The 19079-nt window shown below is 40.0% G+C and overlaps 1 long non-coding RNA gene across 1 annotated transcript; it reads right to left on the bottom strand.

Annotated features, from left to right (window-relative positions):
- Nucleotides 1-368: 368 nt before the first annotated feature.
- LOC147350651 (uncharacterized) lies at nt 369-3908 on the bottom strand. The gene is made up of 2 exons (XR_015149073.1): nt 3744-3908; nt 369-2506 (listed from the first exon to the last, which is right to left on the bottom strand). It is a non-coding gene; the product is annotated as an uncharacterized LOC147350651 (long non-coding RNA).
- Nucleotides 3909-19079: the final 15171 nt, after the last annotated feature.

Genomic DNA, 19079 nt, shown 5'->3' with positions numbered 1-19079 from the left:
TAAGTAGAGTAAGAAGACATTTTACTTTTATATAATAGATGGCTCATTACAAGATTAGTGTTCAGTGTTTTGTGTGAATCCTGGCAACCCACTCCAGTACTCTTGCCTGGAGAATCCCCATGGTCAGAGGAGCCTGGTGAGCTACAGGCCATGGGCTGAAAAGAGTTGGACACGACTCAGCAACTAAGCACAGCACAGTGCGGATCTCACTTAAAATGGACATTCAAGGAATTCCCTGGTGGTCCAGTGGTGAGGACTCCACACTTTCACTGCCAAGAGCAGGAGTTCAGTCCCTGGTCAGGGAACTAAAAGCCCAAGTCACACGGGGTGGCCAAAAAAATAAAATAAATAAAATAAGATGGACATTCATTTCATTTTTCTGAGTTTATATGGAATGAAATCTATTTTTGCTGGAAGAGATCTTGTTTAACACCACTGGTAATAAAGAATACATGATAATAAAAAAGCATTTTCAGGGGAGAAAATTTGGGCATGAATGCTCGTAACTATATACATAAATAAACATCATTAATTCTGAAAAGTACAAAATATTTGACCCATTAACAGAATAGATAATAATGAAAACTGATGACTTTTCTGTTAAGTAAACAAAAACTTTGTTCCCTTTACCCAAAGCCATTTGAGACTTTTTAAAATGGCAAATGATGAAAAAAAAATTAAATGCTTTTGTTTGCATATATTGAAATAACCAAACATCTTTTGTCTTTTATTCTGTGAATTACATGGACTGATTTTTTAATATTGTGCCAACCTTACTCTCCTTGGATACATCCCACTTGGTCATCATGTATTATTCCTTTTTTATATCTTACCAGGTTTAATTTGCAATTTTTTCTTTAATAGAAAAACTGAAATTTACTATAACAAACTACTCCCTAAAGAAATGAAATACTAAGCAACAATGTGGCAACTTTCTTGTATCAGAACTATTCATCATCTTAAAATATGTGTGTGTTAGTTGCTTGCCGAGGTCCAGCCCGGCTGATCCAGGGAGTTCGAAGCGGGGACGGTGTCGGCGAGGATAAGGATACAATAGCTTCAATTAGATATTAATTAGAGATGTAAAGAGTAATAGAATGAGGATAGCTCAGTAGGAAAATTCAGTGGAGAAAAGAGGCTGAGTAGCTTGGTTTACGCGGGAGACCAATAAAACTTCAAGACAAGAAGCTTGCACCACTTACGTAGGCCACAGGCATCCTTCCGTTCTCCCAAAGGAGAGGAGACACTGAGGCCTCCCCGGTCGGATCTTAGAAGCCTAGGCATAATTAGTAAGCATGGCGGGTTCCGCGCTCCATATGGAGACTCAGCCAGAGTTTGAGAGAGAAAGTGACATGGGGAGACTAGTATTTCGAGAAACTGATCCCGATTCTCTATTTTCCAGGGTCTGTTTTTATACACTGAGGTGTTATACAAAAGTCATGTGGGGTCAGCAGTCCTGACTTTTATCAAAGTCAGGTGCTTCATACAAATGTATACAGAGGTCTTAGGGGTATTTACATCATCTTCTGGCCAGGGGGCCTGCTGACGATTTATGACCCTCTCCTTGTGACAGCGGTCAGTCAACCAGGACACTTATTTCTCCAGGGGTGATTATTCTTCAAAAAGACTCCACCTTCCGAAGGTACCAGATAAAGTTACATTCCTATAGGGTGAGGGTGTAGTGGGTTTTAATTAAGGAAAGAATTTACTTAGCCTAAGGTCTAACGTGATTAATATCAAAGGTTAATACTTATTTCTTCTATATATTCATTAATGTGTGTAAGGGCAGGGAATGTGGAGACTTAGCAACAAACATTGGCTCAACAAATGAAAAACCCTTCAGCAATACAATTTCTAATCAGCCCACTATACTTATACTAATGGTTTTCTAACTTTTCTAAGGAATCTGTTTTTAGAAGGTTTAAAGCATCTTGTGCCTCTCACGGTTGGGAGGCTGTGAGCAATCACATGTGGCCCGACAAGCCTGTCAGGCAGGCTAGAGAACCTTCAGAGGAGTTTGTAGGTTAAAACACCCTTGTCGCACCCAGGAGTTTTTGTTAACTGGAGCTCTAAGTTAACTCCTTCTCCAAACGAGGTGGTGGGGGACAGCCCCCCATAAAGTCAGAGGTGTAGGTGAGAGTACAAAGTAGTAAAGTAGACAGGCTCTGGTTATGGGGGTAGATGCTCGAGGATTTCCAGGGGGACTCCTGGGGCTCGATCCCGCCTTTGCGTATGTCGAGCCTCCTTCCTCATGACCTTTGCCACGGGCGGAGTGCCTCACGCTGGCCTCCAACAGTTGCTCAATCATGTCCGACTCTTTATGATCCTGCAGACTGTATCCCACCAAGCTCCTCCAACCATGGGGATTCTCCAGGCAAGAATACTGGAGTGGGTGGCCATTCTCTTCTCCAGGGGATCCTCCCAACCCAGGGATCAAACCTGCATCTCCTGCATTGCAGGTGGATTCCTTACCGTCTGAGCCACCAGGGAAGTGCATAAATGGTTTCTGGAAAAAGAGTTATTGTTGAAGACCAAGTATTAAATCAGTATTACATACAATACTCAAAACCTTTTTTCATTCTACAACCTGGTTGATCACTTTTCTCTCCTCTGTCCCAGAACAGCCCACGCGTCAGCTATTGAAGCCTTTCCCTGGCTATGAGTGATGTTGAATGAGAGTTAAGGAAAGCCTTGTGATAAAAGGAGTCATAGCTATTGTAATTTTTAAAATAACTCTTCCACCACTGCACTTTACATTTTTCTTTTTAAAAGAAATTCTCATGAAGAACAGCCATCACTGAAATCAGAAAGACTGCTTTTATCATTGTAATTATAACAATATTAATTATGCAGTTTATTACTATATTAAATGTAGAGGGTTTCTACTTCAAGTAAACACAATAAAATGAAACGTACATCAGCATGTTAAGAGCCAACTATTCATATTTCAAAAGGATTCTCCAACTCAAAAAGGATCCACTGCAGCTTTTCTATAAATAAAAAAAATCCCCGTGGTTTTAAAAATAATTTTAAAATTGTAATTTACACATAATTTTCAGGAACTCTTCTATTATACAACACAATGCACAACTGTGCATGTATATAGATCATGCCATAAAGAAAAAGCTCATACAAATTTCCCATAAGTTATCTAATTAACTGTGACTATAAGAATGAACATAAACATTGGTTGCAATGCATAGAAAACCACTAGAAAAATTTATGCTCATACTGTTTACTGTTTACAATTCTATGTAAGGACTTTACATTGCTAGTTTCTAAAGTGAAAAGAACTTTAATATGCCCATTATGCCATTTCCTAATTACTAATTTTTTGCAAACTTTTCTTTATTAATGATAGAAACATAAACATTCAGTTTGCCTGGTAGAATCACAGAAAATTTGAATTAGTTAAGTAAAATTTGATGACCCATAGGTAATAAATACTGCACATTACCCACAGAATCCCAGTGTCAGAATTGTGTACTGTAGGCATCAGAGACACAGAAATCCAGGAATCTGGAGAGAATGAGGAGCTCCAAGTCATAACCTGGTGGAACTGTGGTTTGTGAGTGTCAGATTACTTTCAACTAACATGGATATCTTGAAAAGAGCTGTTAAGTTCTTAGAACAAGGGAATTTTGAGGTCATGGTATATTTCTTTTGAAACAATGGCCTTCTCCAACTTAGTTCTAGAATTCCTAAGTAGCTGATGTTAGGAATTCTTCTTTTCCCAAATTTACCTTGGGCTTGGTAACATGGAGTTCTTTCACCATTTGAATATAATGCTTCTTCCATACACCCTGCTCATAGGGAGCTGGGGAGACATTGATATACCAGTTAAACCATAAACATTTTAGCATCCAGAGGTGATCCAGTTCAGTTAAATTCTTCCAATGCCAGCTCACCTGGAGAAACAATGTAAAAAACTATTCAGGTTACATGTCCACTTTTTCTAGGTTTTGAGCCGTCACCCTGGTACTGAGAGAACTTCTTTATTTTTTTTTCTGGAGTGGGTTGCCATGCCCTCCTCCAAGGGATCTTCCTGACCCAGGGATCGAATCCACTTCTCTGCATTGCAGGCAGGTTCTTTACCACTGAGCCACTGGGGAAGTGGATTCATGGATTCATTCATGAATGAATCAGAGCAAACATAATTTTAACTTGATAAACCAGGCCTGGAATTCACAAGTAGTTTCTTTTTGGTCCTTTTTTTTCCAAATCACAACCAAGTTACCTCTTACCTGAAGTGCTTCCTAACAAGGCAGGAAGATTTTTTTTTAATTGGAGGATAATTACAACATTATGATGGTTTTGCCATACATTGGCCATAGGTATACATGTGTCCCCTCCAACCTGAACACCACTTCCACCTCCCTCCCCATCCCATCCCTCCAGGTTCTCACAGAGCACTGGCTTTAGGTACCCCTTTTTCTTTTCTTTTCTTTTTTTAAATGTTAATTCAGACAGAATCCAAGTCAACTAATATTTATTGAGCACCTATTAACCATCCTCGTCACAACCTGAAGGGTAGTATAATTAATATTCTCCCCTTGCAAATGGGGAGAATAAAAAAAGCTTCAGATAAGACTTCGGAACTTCCTAAAGATCTCTGGCTATGCCAAAGCCTTTGACTGTGTGGATCACAACGAACTGTGGAAAATTCTGAAAGAGATGGGAATACCAGACCACCTGACCTGCCTCTTGAGAAACCTGTATGCAGGTCAGGAAGCAACAGTTAGAACTGGACATGGAACAACAGACTGGTTCCAAATAGGAAAAGGAGTACATCAAGGCTGTATATTGTCACCCAGCTTATTAACTTATATGCAGAGTACATCATGAGAAATGCTGGGCTGGAGAAAGCACAAGCTGGAATCAAGATTGCTGGGAGAAATATAAATGACCTCAGATATGCAGGTGACACCACCCTTATGGCAGAAAGTCAAGAAGAACTAAAGAGCCTCTTGATGAAAGAGGAGAGTGAAAAAGTTGGCTTAAAGCTCAACATTCAGAAAACTAAGATCATGGCATCCGGTCCCATCACTTCATGGCAAAATAGATGGAGAAACAGTGGCTGACTATTTTTCTGGGCTCCAAAATCACTGCAGATGATGATTGAAGCCATGAAATTAAAAGATGCTTACTCCTTCGAAGGAAAGTTATGACCAACTTAGACAGCATATTAAAAAGAAGAGACGTTACTTTGCCAACAAAGGTCTGTCTAGCCAAGGCTATGGTTTCTCCAGTAGTCATGTATGGATGTGAGAGTTGGACTATAAAGAAAGCTGAGCGCTGAAGAATTGATGCTTTTGAACTGTGGTGTTCGAGAAGACTCTTAAAAGTGCCTTGGACAGCAAGGAGATCCAACCAGTCCATCCTAAAGGAGATCAGTCCTGGGTGTTTATTGGAGGGACAGATGTTGAAGCTGAAACTCCATTACTTTGGCCACCTGATGCGAAGAGCTGACTCATTTGAAAAGACCCTGATGTTGGGAAAGAATGAAGGCAGGAGGAGAAGGGGACAACAGAGGATGAGATGGTTGGATGGCATCACCAACTCAATGGACGCGAGTTTGGGTAAACTCCAGGAGTTGGTGATGGACAGGGAGGCCTGGTGTGCTGCGATTCATGGGGTCACAAAGAGTCAGACACGACTGAGTGACTGAACTGAATTGAACTGAAGGATCTCTGGGAGTCTGCATATGAACGTTGTGTGAAGGCTACAGAAACTCCAGTTGGCACATTGCTCATTTTTTTCATGATATGCTTCTGTTTTCCCTACATGCTTATGATTTACCTAAATATATAAAGGGAACACAATGACTAATACTATATTGATGTGTCCTAAATAGCCTTTAAGATTCAATGAAGCATTAAGTATTTGTCGTGGGGACTTCCCTGGTGGTCTAGTGGCTAAGATTCTATGCTTTCAGTGCAGGGGGCCAGGGTTTGATCCCTAGTTAGGGAACTGGATTCTATGTGCTGCAACTGACACTTGGTGCAGCCAAATTAATACATTTTTAAAAAAGTATTCTGTACATTCCACTTTCACAGCATTATGGTCAATCCTACATATCCAGAAAATGGTGGAGGTGACCCTATTATGTGTAGTAGTTTTTAAAATAATTTATTCCAGGTTTTAAATAAGTCTTAGTAGAAACTAGAGTCAAGTCCATATATAAAGTTCAGACTAGGCATTCCATATCTCTTAACATGAATTGCAGAGATGGTAACTAGTCTTCACATTCATTTCATCTTTGGAAAACTGGCCTCTTTTTCAAGGTTAACTCAATAATAAATAATGTTTGAGTGCCCCCAAAAGGAGCAGAACACTCTGTAATGGAACTCACTACCCATCCATCTGTTTATCTATCTGTCCGTCTTCCTCCCTCCTTCCATCCATTGTGTACTGAGTTTCAAAGTTACCCAAACTCACGTCCATTGAGTTGGTGATGCCATCCAACCATCTCATCCTCTGTTGTCCCCTTCTCCTCCTGCCTTCAATCTTTCCCAACATCAGGGTCTTTTCAAATGAGCCAGCTCTTTGCATCAGGTGGCCAGTGTGTTATGTCCAGGATTATTTTATGAGCTGAAGATAAGACATGTAGGGGAGAGGGAAGCAGAGGTGGGGCACAAATAGGAGAAACAGTAGGTTCAGGATCTAGATGGAGGAAAAGGCTTAGAGGATCTTACACAACACTGCAGGCAGAAACAGAGATCACAACCACTTTGTGCAACCCAGAATGAAACTGCACTGCCCTTAATCCTCATATGGTTAGTTAATTCAATCAAGATGTGGGGTTTGGGAGGGAGGGGATGGGGAGAAAGTTTTTCTCAACTCTCATTCTTTTCCTCTTTTGACTTAGATCGGGTTTAGACCTGGGTAGTTAAGTTGGGGTTCCCCCCCTGCACTGGGGATAGATAAAATTTTGCTTTGTTTTTGATTTTTGCTGCTTTTTGTTTGTTTAAAACTAAACAGGAATGAGGAAAGTTGAGGGTGGGGAAGCTCTTTCAAAACTGTAAGACAACCACCACCACATTTTCAAACAGCTCAAAGCTCATCTTGGTGCAATGACTTTATTGTTTACTTTAAATCTAGCTAAAGAACAATTGCCTCACAGTCAGTTCTGGGAAATAAAATAAAATGTTGAAATCTACCAAGATTGACATATGGTACACATAGATGATAAGATTATCTATTTCGTATCACATCTCCCTGGAATGATAACATTCTCATTGTGAAAAACATGGAAAATTCTGAGAAACCTGAAGAAAAACAATACCCAGAACCCTGTCAATCAGAGATGACCAAACATTATCAACAAGCTGGTAGAGTTATTTTCCTTTCTGTTTTTCAGGTATATATGAAAGCAAAATTGGGAAACTGCATGCAATTTAAAATCATGCTTTCTTCATTTTATACATAATAAGCATCTCTGTTCTTCCCAAACATGTTTTCTAATGACTGCCTAATAATTCTTTATATGGCAGAATGATACTCTATTACTGGGCATTTAAAACACTATGTTTTTTTAAAAAACAAATTGTTTCAATTTTAGAATAATATGTGTACATCAATACTAAATTCAAAGATACCAAGGGGCACACTGTAAAAAAAAGTAAAAAAAAAAAAAAGCCTCTCTCATCCTTGTCATATAGCCACTCATTTCCCTCTGTGAATGTAACCATTGTTACTGGCTTCTTGTGTGCCATTCCAGAAGAGCAACAAATATGGATACATTCTTTTATTCTTCCAAAGTGGTAGGATAATTCTGCACCTTTGTTGTTTTATTGATGATATATTGAGGAGATAGTTGCAACCAGTCTGCTATTAGCAGACATTTCCATTGTTTCCAACCTTTTGCTACTACAAACAATGATGCAATATTCTTATATAGACATACATTTTGCATGTGTTGAAGTATACCCATCAGACAAATTCCAAGAAGTGAAACTACTGGCCAAAGGTAATCTTGGGTTTTTTTTTTTTTTCTAATTTTATTTTATTTTTAAACTTTACATAATTGTATTAGTTTTGCCAAATATCAAAATGAATCCGCCACAGGTATACATGTGTTCCCCATCCCGAACCCTCCTCCCTCCTCCCTCCCCATACCATCCCTCTGGGCCGTCCCAGTGCACCAGCCCCAAGCATCCAGCATCGTGCATCGAACCTGGACTGGCAACTCGTTTCCTACATGATATTTTACATGTTTCAATGCCATTCTCCCAAATCTTCTCACCCTCTCCCTCTCCCACAGAGTCCATAAGACTGTTCTATACATCAGTGTCTCTTTTGCTGTCCCGTACACCGGGTTATTGTTACCATCTTTCTAAATTCCATATATATGCGTTAGTATACTGTATTTATGTTTTTCCTTCTGGCTTACTTCACTCTGTATAATAGGCTCCGGTTTCATCCACCTCATTAGAACTGATTCAAATGTATTCTTTTTAATGGCTGAGTAATACTCCATTGTGTATATGTACCACAGCTTTCTTATCCATTCATCTGCTGATGGACATCTAGGTTGTTTCCATGTCTTGGCTATTATAAACAGTGCTGCGATGAACATTGGGGTACACGTGTCTCTTTCCCTTCTGGTTTCCTCAGTGTGTATGCCCAGCAGTGGGATTGCTGGATCATAAGGCAGTTCTATTTCCAGTTTTTTAAGGAATCTCCACACTGTTCTCCATAGTGGCTGTACTAGTTTGCGTTCCCACCAACAGTGTAAGAGGGTTCCCTTTTCTCCACACCCTCTCCAGCATTTATTATTTTTAGACTTTTGGATCGCAGCCATTCTGACTGGTGTGAAATGGTACCTCATAGTGGTTTTGATTTGCATTTCTCTGATAATGAGTGATGTTGAGCATCTTTTCATGTGTTTGTTAGCCATCTGTATGTCTTCTTTGGAGAAATGTCTATTTAGTTCTTTGGCCCATTTTTTGATTGGGTCGTTTATTTTTCTGGAGTTGAGCTGTAGGAGTTGCTTGTATATTTTTGAGATTAGTTGTTTGTCAGTTGCTTCATTTGCTATTATTTTCTCCCATTCTGAAGGCTGTCTTTTCACCTTGCTAATAGTTTCCTTTGATGTGCAGAAGCTTTTAAGGTTAATTAGGTCCCATTTGTTTATTTTTGCTTTTATTTCCAATATTCTGGGAGGTGGGTCATAGAGGATCCTGCTGTGATGTATGTCGGAGAGTGTTTTGCCTATGTTCTCCTCTAGGAGTTTTATAGTTTCTGGTCTTACGTTTAGATCTTTAATCCATTTTGAGTTTGTTTTTGTGTATGGTGTTAGAAAGTGGTCTAGTTTCATTCTTTTACAAGTGGTTGACCAGATTTCCCAGCACCACTTGTTAAAGAGATTGTCTTTAATCCATTGTATATTCTTGTCTCCTTTGTCAAAGATAAGGTGTCCATATGTGCGTGGATTTATCTCTGGGCTTTCTATTTTATTCCATTGGTCAATATTTCTGTCTTTGTGCCAGTACCATACTGTCTTGATAACTGTGGCTTTGTAGTAGAGCCTGAAGTCAGGTAGGTTGATACCTCCAGTTCCATTCTTCTTTCTCAAGATCGCTTTGGCTATTTGAGGTTTTTTGTATTTCCATACAAATTGTGAAATTATTTGTTCTAGCTCTGTGAAGAATACTGTTGGTAGCTTGATAGGGATTGCATTGAATCTATAAATTGCTTTGGGTAGTATACTCATTTTCACTATATTGATTCTTCCAATCCATGAACATGGTATATTTCTCCATCTATTAGTGTCCTCTTTGATTTCTTTCACCAGTGTTTTATAGTTTTCTATATATAGGTCTTTAGTTTCTTTAGGTAGATACATTCCTAAGTATTTTATTCTTTCCATTGCAATGGTGAATGGAGTTGTTTCCTTAATTTCTCTTTCTGTTTTCTCATTATTAGTGTATAGGAATGCAAGGGATTTCTGTGTGTTGATTTTATATCCTGCAACTTTACTATAGTCATTGATTATTTCTAGTAATTTTCTGGTGGAGTCTTTAGGGTTTTCTATGTAGAGGATCATGTCATCTGCAAATAGTGAGAGTTTTACTTCTTCTTTTCCAATTTGGATTCCTTTTATTTCTTTTTCTGCTCTGATTGCTGTGGCCAAAACTTCCAAAACTATGTTGAATAGTAATGGTGAAAGTGGGAACCCTTGTCTTGTTCCTGACTTTAGAGGAAATGCTTTCAATTTTTCACCATTGAGGATAATGTTTGCTGTGGGTTTGTCATATATAGCTTTTATTATGTTGAGGTATGTTCCTTCTATTCCTGCTTTCTTTAAGTTTTTAGCCATGTCTCATGGCTTGCAGGATCTCTCAGTTCCCCGACCAGAGATCAAACTCACATCCTTGGTAGTGAAAGCCACTGGATCGCCAGGGAATGTCCAGGAATCTTTATTTAAAAATTGGGTACTACCAAATTGCTCTCCTGGGTGTTTGCATCAATTTATCTATGAAGGTGCAACACATGAAGGTGCTTGTTTCCCCACACCCCTAACAATATAAAATGTTATCATTAAAAAAGAAACTAAATCCATCTGAGTCACAAACGATGGCATGAAAATGAGGCTAAGCATTTTATCTATTTTCAAAACATCTGCTTTTCTTTCTGTGAACTACTTGCTCACTTCCTTTGCTCATTTTTCTGCTAGGCTTTGCTTTTTTTTTCTTCTTAATGTAGATTTATAGTCGTTCTTTAAAAAATAAGAAAATTACCCCTTTGCTGGCAACATGTTTTTCCCCAGATTATTTTAATTTTGGGGAGCCACATTGCAGCAGCTTGTGGATTCATAGTCTCCCGGCCAGGGGCTGAACCTGAGCCCTAATCAGTGAAAGCACTGAGTCCTAACCACTCCCAGGGAGCTCCCTCCTGTTTACTGTCTGTATTTATTTACAGTTTTCTTCTCGATGGAGAAAATTTTAACTTTTATAATCACAACTTAAAATCTTGCTTTCTTTATTTATAAAGCATATATAATATATATACAAAATATATAAAATAAATAAAGATTTTAAGTTATACATTTTCTTTTGAGGCTCTGAATATTATAGATTACTCACAAAGTCTTCCTTCCCTAGATTTCCTTTAATTACATTCTTTTCCCCTTTAGTCATGCCTGGTGGCTTACAGGATCTTAGTTCCCCAAACAGGGATTGAACTTCTGTCCTCAGCAGTGAAAAAGCAGAGACTTAACCACTGGACCAAGGAATTCCCTCCTTTGAGTAGGGAATGGTTTTCCATAATTTCATATCAATCTTTTATCCTTCTAGAATTTTTTTCCAGATACTGCCCAATTGTCCCAGCACCAATTATTAAATACATCATCTATCTTACTGCTTTCATTTTCTTAATTTTTTTTCATTTTCTTAATTTTAAAAACTAAAGTTACCCTGTGAATGCACAGTAACAGGGAATTTCTGGTCTTTCTAGACTATGAAAAGAAATCAACAAAATGACTATCAATTTTATATCTTAAAAAATATACTTGAATACACCGTGAAATTATTTGTAAGAAAATAATGGTCAGATGCTTTTCCAACCTGTGAGCACATTTGCCCACTCTGAACTCCTTTAGTCTCACATGCTTCTGTATTTATCACATTAGCACCTTATTTCATGCTTTTCTATTTATGAATGGCCTGCACTCTACACTCTTAAGTTTTACTATGGTCCTCTGCTGTGCAATATAAGGCTATTCTGATGATGAACCATTATATACATGTGTATATATTTCCCCAACTGGCTAATACTATTTTACGGACACTTAGCAATGGCTTACTTTTTCTCTCCTGTGAGCACTAAGTGCACAGCCAGACACAAAGAGATGGGGCCAATCCAAACTGTGCAAACAAAATGCGGTGAGCATCTTGTCGGTGCTCGGTTTTGTATGCATGCTTTCTTTTTTCCCTCAAGGTTCAGTGTTTTCTAGGCTGTCTTTACAAAACACCGAACCCTGCTTCTTTATCTGTGCCTGTGCACAGTGACAAAGGCTTTGGGGGTCCAGGAAAGAAAAGATGTATAAAGATAACACCTTTGGGAGCTTGGTCATAAAATCCAGAGCTTCTGCTGGAATTTACTCCTGAAGCTTTCAACAGCAGAACTTTTGCTGTGACAGGGAGCAGCGTTCTAACAGGACTGTCAGGATTCTTCTCCTCTGAGTGTCCATCCATTTGTCAAACTGGAAAAAAAAAAAAAAAGCAAAGCAAAGCAAAGCAAAAAAAAAAAAAGCTCCAGGTTTAGTCTGACACCAGAGACGCATTATGAAAGAGATAAAGAACTGCATAGAAAGTGAGTTTAGTAACTTATTCTTAACAAATTGCATGCATTTCTTTCCCTAACAAGTACACCCCATGTTTTGCCACCTACCTGTTCTTTCTCACATGTGTGTGTGTGAGCCCAAGCAAGGCCGGTGTGGACATAGACATGCACTTGACCTCAAAACTTGGAGTTACAGAAACATTTGGGAGCTGGTCATAGTCGTAAACTGAGAATATATACAGACTTGTAAAATGTAGATCTTTAACTTCTGATGGGGCTATATCCCAATTAATCCATCATAAGTTGAAAGTATCATAAATTAAAAATGCACATAATACACTTAACCTACCAAACATTCTAGCTTAGCCCAGTCTACCTTAACGTGCTCAGAACGCTTACATGAACCCTGATGATCCTTGCTGTTGTTTAGTTGCTCAGTCATGTCCAGCTGTTTTGCGACCCCATAGACTGTAGCTCAGCAGGCTCCTGTGTCCATGGGATTCTCCAGGCAAGAATACTGGAGTGGGTTGCCGTGCCCTCCTCCATGGGATCTTCCTGACCAAGGAATCAAACCTGAGTCTCTGCATTGACAGAGGTATTCTTTATCACTGAGCCACCAGGGAAGCCCTCACATGAACCTACAGTTGGGCAAAATCATCTACCACAAAGCCTATTTTAGAAGAAAGCGTTGACTAGTTCATGTAATTTATTGACTACTACACCTGGAGAAGGGAATGGCAACCCACTGCAGTATTCTTGCCTGGAGAGTTCCATAGACAGAGGAGCCTGGTGGGCTACAGGCCATGGGGTTGCACAGAGTTGGACATGACTGACACAACTTAGCATGTATACAAGCACACTGAATGTGAAACCAGAATGGCTGTCTGGGTACTGATGGTTTTAAGTGTATTTGGCCTGTACTCTTGTGACCGAGTGGCTGACTGGGAGCTGTGGCTCAGTGGCTGCCCAGAACCATAAATAAGTATCCTACTGCACATGGCTAGCCACCCCTCCCCCAAAAAAACCCAAATACAAAATTTTAAATATGGTATCCACTGAACGTCTATCACTTTTGCATCACTGTAAAGCCAAAAAGTTGCTAAGCCAAAGCATCTTAAGCCACGGACTGTCTGTACAACCATAAGAGAAGACACCTGGGCAGTCAGTCTTCGCCCATAGTTTACATCAGCTCATTAGTGATTAAAACTCCAGGACCAGAAACAAACCTTTGCATTCACAATTAGAGATAAGGCAATACAAGCAAATATCTCTGAGAAGGGGGACTATATGGGGTTAAAGTCCTGTGTGTGTGTGTGTGTGTGTTCTCAGTCACTCACTCTTGTCTGACTCTTTGCTGAGCCGGCTAGGCTCCTCTGTCCATGGAATTTTCCAGGCAAGAATACTGGGATGAGGTGCCATTTCCTATTCCAAGGGATCTTCCCGACCCAGGGATCGAACTTGTGCCTTTTGGGTCTCCTGCATTGGCAGGTGGATTCTTTACCACTAGCACCACCTGGGAAGGTCCAGTTAAAGTCCTGCTGCTGCTGCTGCTAAGTCGCTTCAGTCGTGTCTGACTCTGTGCGACCCCATAGATGGCTGCCCACCAGGCTCCCCTTGGATTCTCCAGGCAAGAACACTGGAGTGGGTTGCCATTTCCTTCTCCAATGCATGAAGGTGAAAAAAGAAAGTGAAGTCACTCAGTTGTGTCTGACTCTTAGTGACCCCATGGACTGCAGCTTACCAGGCTCCTCAGCCCATGGGATTTTCCAGGCAAGAGTACTGGAGTGGGGTGCCATTGCCTTCTCCGAGTTAAAGTCCTACTAATATGTAAATGATTGATATGATTGGAAAGGAAAAGTTGATAGGAGGGCCTGGAAAAAAAAAAGAGTGCCAGAGACAGGAAGTACATGCCAAAGCAATCTGGGGCATACCAAACAAACGCTTGGGTTACTTCACAATTTTCCCCAGTGATGACCCCAAACCAGTCCCAAGATTAGTGACTCATCAAAGATGAGAGCGTGAGAGCTGGCCAAAATCAAAAGAAAGGTTCTTATGGGAACAGCTAGCAGCAGAAGGAGCTGTTATCAGAGTCTAAACCTCTGTTTTTCTTCTTTAGTCCATTAGAGAAGAGAAAACAGGAAAGTTTGGGGCTACTTGTATTTTATACACTATTGCATTTCATCAATAGATATTTTCTAGTTAGTATAAAGTAATCAGAATTTTATAATACTTTAGTTTTAATCATAAAATACATTGACCACCTAAAAAGGCATGAAAGTGGAAGTGAAGGCATTTCCAACTCTTTGCGACCCCATGGACTGTAGCCTATCAGGCGTCTCTGTCCATGGGATTTTCCAGGCAAGAGTGCTGGAGTGGATTGCCATTTCCTTCTCCAGGGGATCTTCCCGACCCAGGAATCGAACCTGGGTTTCCCACATTACAGGCAGACGCTTTTACCATCTGAGCCACCAGGGAAGCCCTTTAAAAAAAAAAAAAAGGCATAAAAGGAAAAATGTATTTTAAGCCTTATGACAAGTCAACTTCTTTGTAATCATAGGATCTATTTTTTTTAATTAGTTGGAGTACTTCTTGATTAAAACCTTCCTTGGAAGTCCAGTGGTTAAGAATCTGCCAGTGCAGTGGACATGGGTTCCATCCCTGGTCTGGGATGATTCCACCTGCTGCAAGGCAAGTAAGCCTGAGAGCCACAACTCCTGAGCCCACATGCCACAGCCCCTGAAGCACAAGCACCCTAGAGCCTGTGCTCTGCAACCAGAGAAGCCACTGCAGTAGGAAGACTGCGTCCTGCAAGTAGGGAGGAGTGGTCCCATGCTCATGACAACTAGGGAAAGCCTGCACACAGCAACGAAGACGCAGCTCAACCATAAACAAACAAATAAAAAGAATCTGCCTTCCAATGCAAGGGACTAGGGTTGATAACCTGCTCGGGGAACTAAGAGCCCACATGCCACAACTGGAGAAAGCCTGTGTTGCAACAAAGACCCAGTGCAGCCAAACCAAAGATTTTTAAATAAAACAAAAACTATTCACTGTTACCAGATCTTTTCAGCGCTCATCAATCTCACTTTGGACACTATCATTCAAGGGGGAGGGGGGACTCTCAAATGAAAAAAAAAGAAAAAAAAAACATCAGAAATCTTAATTTACAAATAAGTGAATAAAGTGTATTCATGTATGAATGTTCCCAGATTTCCTCTCCGCCTGTTTCTGCACAGTCCATATTTCTAACTAACATAATATGAGACTTCTTTCCTTTGGGGATGGGTTATTAGAATGATAGAGAAGCCAGACCAGAGTGGTGAGGGCCAGGGGAAGGACCAGCCCACGATGCTGCGGTGATCTCTAAAGCAAGGAGCCAGTGGGGGGCATATGGAGACAGGAGAGCTGCAGGGGTTTGGCGTGTAGGCAGTCTGTGGAGGTTCAGACTGTAACTGCCTTTCCAGCAGTTATACAGTGTGAGAGAACTGGGGAATGAAGAAAGGGGATCTGGTAGGTAGTGTTATGAGTTCTGAATTGGATCCCCTGTGATTTTTCTTTGAGAGACAACATGAAAATTGGTATTCATCTTTAAAATTACTTTGGGCAGTGCTACGTGCTACTCTGTAGAAACTGAGCTATGTGGGGACCCAGGATGATGAGGGAAGAAATGTTTATGGGATATAATTATCACTACAGTAAATCAGAAATAACCCCAAATGCCTCACAATAGTGAATCAGCTCAGCAACATGATAAGAGAAAATACGGCATTAAGGATGCATGGGGGCTTTGGGAGTGAGGCCATTCAGAGTCACATTGATTGAATAATTATATCGAAATTTAGAGTTACTGGGAAGATTAAAGAAATGAAAATATGTATAAAATTCCTAAAAGAGTGTATGACTCATTGTACTCATGGTAGCTAATTTTATAAACGGTGGTCCCCAAACTTTTTGGCACCAGGGATCAGTTTCATAGAAGAGAAGTTTTCCATGGACGGGGGGAACAGGCAGGTAGGGATGGCTTCGGGGTGATTCAAGCGCATTGCATTTTATTGTAGTTCAGTCACTCAGTCATTCTGACTCTGCAACTCCATGGGCTGCAGCATGCCAGACTTCCCTGTCCTTCGCCATCTGCTGGAGCTGGCTCACACTCATCTCCATTGGGTCAGTGATGTTTTCCTACCCTCTGGTCCTCTGTCGTCCCCCTCTCCTCCTGCCTTTAATCTTTCCCAGCATCAGTCTTTTCTAATGAGTCGGCTCTTCACATCTGGTGGCCCAAGTATGGAGTTTCAGCTTCAGCATCAGTCCTTCCAATGAATAATCAGGACTGACTTCCTTTAGGATTGACTGGTTTGATCTCCTTGCAGTTCAAGGGACTCTCAAGAGTCTTCTCCGACACCACAGTTCAAAAGCATCCATTCTTCATCACTCAGCCTTCTTTATGGTTCAACTCTCGCATCCATACATGACTCCTGGAAAAACTACAGCATTACATTTGTTGTGCACTTTATTTCTAATGTGATGCCACTGCTGATCTGATGAGAGGTACCAATGGGTCTGTGGCCCAGAGGTTGGGGACCCCTGTTAGAAAATATCATAGTGATGTTAAAAATAATAAGCATGAGGGGTAAATCATTAGATATACAATAATTAAATTACAAAGCATAAAGTTACCATGTTTGTACATTAACAAGGACAGGAAGCACATTTGCAAGGATTGAGGTCAGCTCAATTATTGTCATGGATGCCCAAAAGAAGAGAACAGGCTCAGATTGAAGAACAGTGATTTAGAATGAATATAAAAGAACATTAGGATTATAAAGCGCTGAAGAAATCTATAAAAGAAAACATTCAAACCTTTTCCTCTAGAGATTAAAAAGATAATTACATTGGTTTCTCATCTATTTCCCTGATTATAACAGTCAAAGATAATTTATATTTGGCTTTGATAGGTGTTCTTGCCTTGGGGGTTTCCCCTTTCTAATTGTGTTTATTTAGTCTAATAGAAAACGAATTTGCATTTCTTGAATTTCTACCAGTTGAAGGTGGGTAGATGACTGAGAAGAATGCTTAACAGCTGGGGGAAATCCCCTTGGAATTTAAAAGGTGCTGGGAATAATCCAAAAAGTAGATAATCCATGGAAGAATTAACTCTACATGAATTTGGTAATCGCCCAGTATCCTTCTCTTTTTTAAAAAAATTTCTAAATTGAAGCATTGTTATTTTACAATCTTTTAGGTATCTAGCATATTGATTTATATATGTATACACACACACACACACACACACACACATTCTGTTTTAGATTCTTTTCCACTGTAGGTTATAATAAGATATTGGATATAGTTCCTTGTGCTATACAGTAGGTTCCTGGGTTGTTGTTGTTTTTTTTTTCAAATCTATTATATATATATATATACATATATATATATAGTAGTATATATATCTGTCCCACATCACTTGCTTCAGCTCTTCAAGAAAAAAGAGCCATACCATCACAGCCAGGGATCTAATGTGTGAGGTAGGGGAGCAGCTAAGACCGTTTTCTTATCCTAGTACCATGTGTGATACCTCATTTTACAGTTAGTTCCTTTTTAATATTAATATCATATAATTACTATACAACATTGTGCTACATTATTTTATGCTATACTATCTTATATGCCCATCACTGGTGACTCAGTGGAAAAGAATACATCTGCCAAGCAGGAGACAGGGGGTCAATCCCTGGGTCAGGAAGATCCCTTGAAGAAGGAAATGGCAACTGGCTCCAGTATTCTTGCTTGGGAAATCACATGGACAGAGGAGCCTGGTGGGTTTACAGTCCACGGGGTTGCAAAAGATTCAGACATGACTTAGTTACTAAACAGCAACAATACTATCTTATATCATATCATAATTATATTTTATAGTTACTTTTAATACCTTTCGAGATTTCTTGACAATAAGATTGTGAAAATCCCATTTTCAGAGTAGTTGTTACAAGGATTCTTGCTGCACTTTCAAGATGTGAGGACCATTGCTAGGGCATCAGCGCCACTCATCGCACACCAAATGGCAAGGAAAGGAAAGTTCTCAGGCAGTGAGGTCAAGATGAAGGAAGAGGCTGTTATTTTTTTTTTGCTTTTTGGTTATATTATCCTGGGCTTCACTGGTGGCTCAGCTGGTAAAGAATCTGTCTGCAATGCAGGAGACCTGGGTTTGATCCCTGGGTTGGGAAGATCCCCTGGAGAAGGAAATGGCAACCCACTCCAATATTCTTGCTTGGAAAATCCCATGGACAGAGAAACTTGGCAGGCTATAGTTCATGGGGTTGCAAAAGAGTCAGTCACGACTGAGCATGCACACATGGCTAAATATAAAATACTTTTTGGATTGTCTATCATTGAATAGGTTTCACATTACATCTTGCCCTTTACTATCCAGATTGTTTTTAAAAGTGACTTTACTTCTAATATGAGATTGAGCTTTAAAGCCAATACTTGACTCATACAATGAAAATCCCAAGTAATGCTAAGTTTAAAAATCAGTATCCTTGGGCTTCCCTGGTGGCTCAGTGGTAAAGAATCTACCTGCCAACGCAGGTAACATGGGTTTGATCCCTGATCTGGGAAGATCCTACATGCAGCGGAGCAACTAAGCCCGTGTGCCACAACTACTGAGCCTGTGTTGATCCCATGCACCACAACTTAAACGAGAAGGCTCTAGAGCCCAGTCTCTGCAACAAGAGACGCCCTGGCAATGAGAAGCTTGCACACCACAATTATAGAAAAGCCTGTGCAGCGAGGAAGAC

The sequence above is a fragment of the Bos grunniens genome, chromosome 20, assembly GCF_055505025.1.
Source record: "Bos grunniens cultivar Pamir isolate PY7600 chromosome 20, Bosgru_T2T1.0, whole genome shotgun sequence".
Lineage (NCBI taxonomy): Eukaryota > Metazoa > Chordata > Mammalia > Artiodactyla > Bovidae > Bos > Bos grunniens.
The sequence above is the reverse complement of the archived record's forward strand: the minus strand, read 5'-3'. Positions and strand labels throughout refer to the sequence as shown.